Source organism: Armigeres subalbatus, chromosome 1, assembly GCF_024139115.2.
Source record: "Armigeres subalbatus isolate Guangzhou_Male chromosome 1, GZ_Asu_2, whole genome shotgun sequence".
In the NCBI taxonomy this organism is placed as follows: Eukaryota; Metazoa; Arthropoda; class Insecta; order Diptera; family Culicidae; genus Armigeres; species Armigeres subalbatus.
This window is the reverse complement of record NC_085139.1, coordinates 12,676,449-12,685,560: the sequence shown is the minus strand read 5'-3', so window position 1 is coordinate 12,685,560 and position 9,112 is coordinate 12,676,449.

Sequence of the window (9,112 nt, the reverse complement as noted above, 5' to 3'; positions counted from 1 at the left end):
GGTTCCTTCGATTTTGGCATGGTTCGGCAGGAAATTCATCTAGTTTTGAAAAACGGGTTAAAAATCATGCTCTGGCCGCAGGAGAAATTCCGGTTTATTTAAGGGCATGTCAAAAATGCTATGGATTTGAATGGATTAAAATAAAAATACATAAATAATAGATTATAATGGATGAAATTTTGGCCATTATTATATTCTTCTACAGAAACTAGAGCTTTTACTGAGGTGATTGATATATGGATGACAAACATCTTAGATATGATATGGAAATGCTAATATCATCTTCCAAACTTGGACGTACATGTTCATGATAGCATTAGAGGCGAAAGTATAGAATTGATAGTTCCGTTAGGATACGGCAGGCATGAAGAATGTTTTTATAGAAGTCGATTTGAAAGCGAGCGGAGGGCAATATTTGTGATGGCACATATCGCACGACCTTCCTTCTGCCAAGCTCCCGTATGAAGGGGGAGGGAAGAATATCAGTGTGGAAGCTGATATATCTCCACTTGCAAAAGGAAGGTGGTTTGACTTGCTCATATGCCATCGCGTGCGGAAGGATTTGCTATCGACGAGTACTGTCTCCAAATTTCTAATATGACATCAGCATTTAGTCGAATAGGATTTTATTGCACAGTTCTGTTTTCTCATTGCGTCCGTCTCGTCGCAACCAACTTGGCTGCCTCGGAGAGAACAAAGCAGAGAAAGGCACTGCTGCTGTACCGTCGACCAATAACAGCTGAATTGATGGATGCCCCCACCAAGGGTAGTACACTAAATTAATGATTTCGTGTGTGTTACTTCTACGTGAAGTTAAACGATTTACAATGATATGGAAAAATCTTAGATATGGATGTTTCCATAGGGGAGGAGAAGACCACCAGCTGTCATCGAGAGAAAAAGTAGAATCATTGAAATTTCACATGTTGTGGTATAGAAAATGTAGTATATTTTTGTTATAAAACAAAAATTAAGGACGTTTCTCAAAAAAATCTTGGTTTACGGGGTTAGAAGGCCAAAATCACACAAAATATAGACTTGATATCTCGATTTTTATTTTTTTTTCGAATAAGCAGTTAAGGCTTAAGATTGTTGAATTTCTAACCCCACAAACTAAAAATTGTTTGACATTTATTTTCTTTAACGTTCTAGAGACATTTTAATTCTCATTTTCTATATCATGCCATGTCAAATTTCCATGGTTCTACTTTTTCTCTAAACTTTTCCAGGTGGCAGCACTGATGAAGGAACCTCTTCCATGAACGAGGTGCGTTGTATGGAAATATTCGCTCAGGAATGTAGAAATTGTACGAAAATGTGTGTGTGGAGCGTGAATGCCCAGATCCCCCTTTTCTTCACCCCCTGATTGATGATCCCACTGTCAACCGAACCGATTAAGGTTGAAATTTGAGCTAGTTTATTGTGGATTTACTTGACCAATGGATTCGAAGGTCGGTTCACTTGCCTATTTCAAACGATCCCTTTTCCTGCAAGGTTCCTGTTTGGTAGATTACCTTGTTTTTTGCTCCTTGTCTATCAAAACAGATGTCAAAACATCGGAAAAAGAAAGAGAAGTCCGAGGGAAACAGCAAAAACCACGTGGCAGACTTGTCAGTTTTGACAGATTTTACTATGAAGACGGGTGTGAAGGTGAAAACGGCGATTTCAACGACCGTTCAAGGAGCGACTATTTCGAACGGTCGGGTCCAATAGGGAAATCCTCGTACAATATCTCCATTTCTCTGTCAAAACATTGCTCACTTTACCCCCAGGCGACATGTTCAATTTACCCCCATAGCTACATATTTTTCAAATAACACCTAAACTGAGAAAAAAGTTAAAAAACTATCTTCCATCAACCAGCTCCGCTTCATAACAAGCAAAATGAACGATGTGAACGATATTTTGGTTTAGAACTACTAACGCAGAGTTTTCATGGCTTAAATGCAACAGTGCCAAAATTATGTCAAACTAGCATTTTGCGAAAGCGCGCAGAATTTTGCTAAAATCTAGCTGTTAAATAGATGTTTCATGATTCGAAATAGCTCGGACAGCATGAAATGCTTAATTCATGATGTAGCATGGAAAATAATACGAAAAATCCATAAACAGGGGATAAACAAGCCGTTACCCACTTTACCCCGCCTGTTCACTTTACCCCCGATACCCCTATCAGCTAACCAGGGCTGCCAAAAGATATTTTAGTTACTAGATAAAGATTGTCGCTTCGGTTCCCTTTGTTCTGCTGTCCGGAACATGTTGGGTACCAAGCTGTCAAATCGTATGGATTTTCCTTCTTTGACATTTAGCTCCCCTATCCTCGCCAGCAAATGATGTTCCGGACAGCGACGACAGCGACAATCTTTATCTAGTATTGTGGATTTACTTGACCAATGGATTCGAAGGTCGGTTCACTTGCCTATTTCAAACGATCCCTTTTCCTGCAAGGTTTGCCAAACTCAATAAATGTTTAGTAGATTACCTTGTTTTTTGCTCCTTGTATATAAAAAAAAATGTCAAAACATCGAAAAAAGAAAGAGAAGTCCGAGGGAAACAGCAAAAACCACGTGGGCACGTGGCAGACAGATTTCAACGACCGTTCAAGGAGCGACTATTTCGAACGGTCGGGTCCAATAGGGAAATCCACGTACAATAACTAAAATATCTTTTGTTCTGTTCGGAGACGAGCCAGCCTCGGGCTGCAAGTCTCTTAAATAAAGACAAAAAAAATCTTTTGGGCTGCCCAACGTACGGCACGCGGGCCGGATGCGGCCCTCGGCTCCATTTTTTGTGGCCCGCAACGTGTAAGAAAAATAACCTCATAATCGGCCCGCCAGCTTTTCTACCTGGCTCGAGAAGTTTTTTTTTATTATTCATTAAGGCCATTACAAATATTTAATTAACATTCTGGCCTACTGGTCTCCGAAAGGTCAAGGGGGGGATGATAAAAAATAAATATCAATATGAAGCAAAACTCCTCGAATTTGTTAGAGAATGTTTTGAAAATCCTCAAAATTAACCGAAATTATACTTTGTTGCTCCATCAAAATATTTTTTTGCAAAAAGTTTTCTATATTGAAGGAATAAAATCTGAATCCAAGCATTTTATGAAATATGGTATTTGAAAACGCCCTAGTAACGCTCCAAGTGTACCAACACGGAAGGCTGTGTTGGAAGTAAGGTGCTGCGAATGGCCGTTTTCGTTCGTCAGCCGGTGAGCGCTGAACCTCCCGATAGTCGGTCTGAATTCCTCCTCTTGGACAACCTGAGCGTTCAAATCTCCTGTGATGATTTTGACGGCGTGGCTTGGGCAGCTGTCGTACTCATGTTCCAGCTACGCATAGAGTGCGTCCTTATCATCATCAGTGCTTCCGGAGTGTGGGCTATGGACGTTGATTATGCTGAAGTTGAAGAACCGGCCTTTGATCCTCAACCTGCACATTCTTTCATTGATCGGCCACCACCCGATCACGCGCCTTTGCATATCGCACATCACTATGAAAGCTGGTAGATGGTATGATTACCTCTAAACGTTCGCACCATTGATCCCTTCCAACAAACCTCCTCCAGCGCTACGATGCCGAATCCACGGTCCTTGAGCACATCGGCGAGTATGCGTGAGCTTCCGATGAAGTTGAGAGATTTGCACGAACCGAGTTCCCAATCGCTAGTCCCTTTGCGTCGCAATGGTCTTCGCCGATGGTTCCGGGCCCTACTCTTTTGTTGATTATTCGTTGCGTATGTTTTTTTTTAAGGCTAACTTGTCAGGCCTGACGCCAAACCCCCTAAATTTCCGGACAATTCCTCCTTATTGCCATGGTGCACAGTTTCACTTAGAGTCCCTCGCTGGCACTCGGACGATGATCGGCCGACCCTAACATGGAGAACAGACGCTCAATAAGATTTGCACCTCCGGAGAGGATCAAACCCCCCCTTCCCTGTCAGCACACATACATAAATCCCACATACAACCCCATACATTTAGTTCCCACCGGGGTTGGTTACCCGATCTTCCCTAAGGTTGATTGTATCCCGGCCAGCACCACAAAGAAGTAGAGATGGGAGTTGCTGGGTAAGCAGCTAAGGACCGCAAGATGGGGTCTAATTTAATCCTTTAGGTACGCGAAGTACCAAAGGAACGCTTTACCCAGCATTTGTCGTGCCATTTTTTCAAGCATGTTGCAAAGATTTTGGTGGTAAATTGAAGTCAAACGAGCGAAAAAAATCGTGTAAAAACAGAATCCTGTGTATTTGATTTAATGAAGGCATCGAACGATATCGAAGATATTTGATTCATTAAAATATCTAACTTTGTTCGAAACATTTTAGAAAACAGTCTGTTTGCCACATTGCTAAGTTCCTGTTTATATGCGCATTTTTATCTTGCAAGGAATATTCACCATTTTTGTAGATTATGTAAATTTATGGAACGATACTTACTGGACTAGTATTTACTGGTTAGATCTTCCAAACCAAGCCAAAGTTAAGAGAGGGATCCTAGAGATTTCAAGTAATTGCATTTTAGCCTAACCACTTGAACCACGTGAACAGTTCAATTTTGATACATGGGTAGATATCTATTTATTTATTACCAGACTAAGGCCGGAGTGACCTGTGCTATACATAAAAGACTTCTCCATTCAGCTCGGTCCATGGCTGCACGTCGCCAACTACGCAGTCTGCGGAGGGTCCACAAATCGTCCTCCACCTGATCGATCCACCTTGCCCGCTATGCACCTCGCCTTCTCGTTCCCGTCGGATCGTTGTCGAAAACCATGTTAACCGGGTTCTGTCCGACTTTCTGGCTACGTGCCTGGCCCACCACAGTCTTCCGATTTTCGCGGGGTGAACGATAGATGGTTCTCTCAACAGCTGATGCAGTGATGCAACTCGTGGTTCATTCGCATCCTCCACGTACCGTCCGCCATCAGCACTCCACCATAGATGGTACGCAGCACTTTCCTTTCGAAAACTCCCAGTGCGCGTTGGTTCTCCACGAGCATCGTCTAATAAGGGTTTTGTAGATAGTCAGTTTGGTACGGCGGCTCTCTATTCGATCGGAGCGTTTTGCGGAGTCCAAAGTACGTACGATTTCCTGCCATGATGCGTCTCCGAATTTCTCTGCTGGTATCGTTATCGGAGGTCACCAGTGAGCCCAAGTACACGAATTCTTCTACCACCTCGATTTCGTCACCACCAATACAAACTCGTGGTGGGTGGCTTACATTGTCCTCTCTTGAGCCTCTTCCTATCATGTACTTCGTCTTCGACGTGTTGATGACTAGTCCAATCCGTTTAGCTTCGCTTTTCAGTCTGATGTAGGCTTCTTCCATCCTCTCAAAGTTACGTACCATGATATCTATGTCGTCGGCGATACCAAATAACTGGATGGATTTTGTGGAAATCGTACCACTCGTGTCGATCCCTGCCCTTCGTATTACTTCTTCCAAAGCCATGTTGAAACCTTGCCGTAACCCTCTGCGCATTTCGAAGAGACTCGAGAATGCCTCTGAAACTCGAACTACGCACATCACCCGATCCATCGTCGCCTTGATCAACCGTATCTGTTTATCTGGAAATCCGTTTTCGTGAATTAGCTGCCATAGCTGGTCCCGATCGATTGCATCATATGCGGCTTCGAAGTCGATGAATAGATGATGTGTGGGCACGTTGTATTCGCGGCATTTCTGCATAATTTCGTTTATTCATAAATCCCGCCTGGTACTGCCCCACGAACTCTCTTGCAATTGGTGATAGTCGGCGGCATTAAATTTGGGTGAGTACCTTGTAGGCGTTCAGCAATGTAGTTGCTCCTGCGGCAGAACCTCAGCCTCCCAATCCTTGGTAATCACCCAGTGCAGCGCTCTGCCTCCCCACCGTGTTTAAACAGCTCTCCTGGTAGTTGGTCAACCCCAGGGGCTTTGTTGTTTTTCAGCCGATATCCTCCTGGATTTCCTGGAGATTCAGAGCCGAAAGTCGTATGTCCTGGGCGCGTTCTCCCAGGTTCATTACCATACCGCCACCGTTGTCTGCCACATCGCCATTCAGGTGCTCTTCGTAGTGCTGCCGCAACCTTTGGATTGCCTCACGCTCGTTTGTAAGAAGGTGCCCGTTCATGTTCTATCGGGTTGTGGCACGTGGCCCTTACGTGAACGGTTTAACTTCTCATAGAACTTTTGTGCGTTATTAGCGCGGTACAGTTTCTCCGTCTCTTCACGGTCTCGATCTTCCTGCTGGCGCTTTTTCCTCCGAAAAATCGAGTTCTGTCTGTTCCGCGTCCGTTTGTGTCGTGCCTCGTTCGCTCTTGTGCGGTGCTGCAGCAATTTCGCTCATGCTGCATTCTTCTCATCGACTAACTGCTCACATTCGCCGTCATAGCATTCGTTTCTCTGATTCTAGCCGCGGCGGACGTGGTGTACACCGTCGAGAGTTTTGAGCGCAAACATACTGCAACGAGGTAGTGTTCGGATTCAATATTCGCACTGCGGTAAGAGCGGACGTTCATGATTTCGGAGAAGAATTTGCTGTCGATTAGAACGTGGTCCATTTGGTTTTCTGTTACTTGATTAGGTGATTTTCATGTGGCCATGTGGTCTTGCGGGGGAAGAAAGTGCTTCGGACTACCATTCCGCGGAAGGTTGCGCTTTGAGCAGCACACGGTCGCTTTATAGGAGCCTACTTGCGGATACATGCAGCTTTTATAGAGGTGCTGCCCGCGATTCTCCACGCCGAGCGAATCGCGGAACAGATTAACGGTGTCGCAAAGCTCAGGGCAAAATACCGGCGCCCACGAAAAACTTTGACCGTGACGATCGGAATTAAACTCTCTAGGGTGTTCTGGAACATCGATCGGTGTAACTCACGTATTCGGGAGCTCGTGGCCGGAACAATGGGTAGTTACTGAACGTTCCCGGGCTAGGCACTACCGGAACAACCACTGCCAACTGCGAAGGTAAACCCACGATAAAAAAGAGAGATCGTACGAGCACATTAAAAATTTAGGAGGAATAATAATTTACAGCAAATTTAAATCACTCTAGTAAATAGTCACGACTATTATTCTTTAAATTGTGGTCGAGATAGTTCCAACTTCGTTTAAATCTAACCGTAGTTAGATGTCAGAACAGGAATGTATATTTTTTCAAAAAATCTTGTTTTTCAACTTGGTTTAATTAATAAACTAGGATGTTATCACGCTTTGCAAACACTTAATTAATTATTGGCAAAGTAAGTGATTGGCAATAAAAATCTGACAAATCTATGGACTTGACATTTTGCAACGACAAGTTCGATACTTTTCTGAAAAAAATATCAAAGAAGGCATGCGATGCGATGAGGAATAAGGAAATATTTTTGTGATATGTAATTCAATTTCAAAATTTTCTGGGGGGTGGGGCACAAGTTTTGTTTCAAAAGCTCCCGTTTCTTGAGAGCTGTAGCTGAAACTTATAAAATCGTTTTTCACTCGCTCTTTGTCACGAACGGAACCGATTCAATTGAACAGTGAGCGTTCGAACATTTTTTGTCCAGTGGTGGTCTGATTTAATCATATTCAAACATAAATTAATAGTGCTTCTGTAATCACCCCCCCCCCCTTGTATGGCTTTTTGTTTTAAATTTATGTATGTATGTATGTATGTATAGCCACCATCCTGGCTAGAGTCTTGCTCTGCATGCGGTTCCACTTAACAATAAGGTCAAATTTCAATATCATTTTGAATTCAACATACTGCTGTATGAAGGGCCAAAAATGGGGGTGGTGGACCTGTAAGCAGAGACACTTACACGAAACCCACGGGAAAATGAGAATTTCCTTCCAGCAGAATGATCCAACAAATATAATAATGATATTTGCAATACTTATCAAGCTTTCCACGGGATGGTTTGTTTGAAGAAGGGCGCGTCAACTGGTTAACAACTGTTGGAGATAAAAGTAATAGACGCGAACAACTAATACTTTCCTTCCTTGACTCCGATTGGCTACCACTTCATTGTCCAGTTGTAACTTCATTGATGCCCTGATGCACCCTCCCAACCCCATGGCATATATTTATAGTCAAATCAATAATATTGTAAGGGAATTTTATGCATGTGTAGAGAATATATGAAATAGTGATAAAATAGGCAGATAATACTGTAAAGCTACCGTTCTTCAATATTTATTAAAAATATAAAAGAAATATAAACACTAAATAGAATTAGAAAAAACAAAGTTTACAAAGAATATAGTAAGTAAGTATTATGTCGTGCCTTAGTTGCAAGGCCAAGTATTGCAAATCCAAAGATGATGAGTTCCTTTTTTAAACCTAGTCAGGAAGCATTCTAGACCATGGCATATACATTTATATGGAGAAAATTTGAACAATGAAATACACAATAAGTGGAATATATGGGCAACTGTAATATATGGGATTTATAGATTATATGATAAGAATATTCCTCGTACCGAAAGCAGCATAGGATCAGAAAATATATAAAGCTACAGAATACAGGAGTTGTTGAAGTATACTGTATGAAATATATGGAACAATCCTGGGTTGTATTTAATTTTTAAAATTTGTTTTAAATTTCATTATAAATTTTTATATATTTTTTATAAAACTTCTCAAACCCCTTTCCTCCTTTCAGTTTTTTCAGTTTTCATATCTTTATTGCTTGGAGCAGGGAAAAGCCCCTGGGAGTGGCGTTCTTTTGAATCACTTCTCCCAAAGGCATAAAACCTCCTCTTCTTTTCAAACCACTTTACAGTTTCGGTGCACTTCCAATGAGAATTCATGAAGGAAGTGCAATAAGTTCATCAATACATATTTAAATTCTTATGCTACTCTCAATGACTTATAATCTATAAATTACTGCTAACTAATGTTAAATGCAACTCAACACTTATTCAAGTCACTTCATGGGCAACGTTAATGAATGATCCTAGGTTCGATGGGTAGCTTAGCGGCAGAAGATTCAAACTGACCGAGCAGCAAGGAACAGGAGCCATCAGGTGGATCTAGAGCCGCGTCATCGTCTGGTGTTCATCGACAGTAGGTTCCGCCGGAAGAGAAACTGGCGATTCTAGCTAACTGATTCTAGAAGTAGAAGCTGTAGAGGCATTTAAAACCAT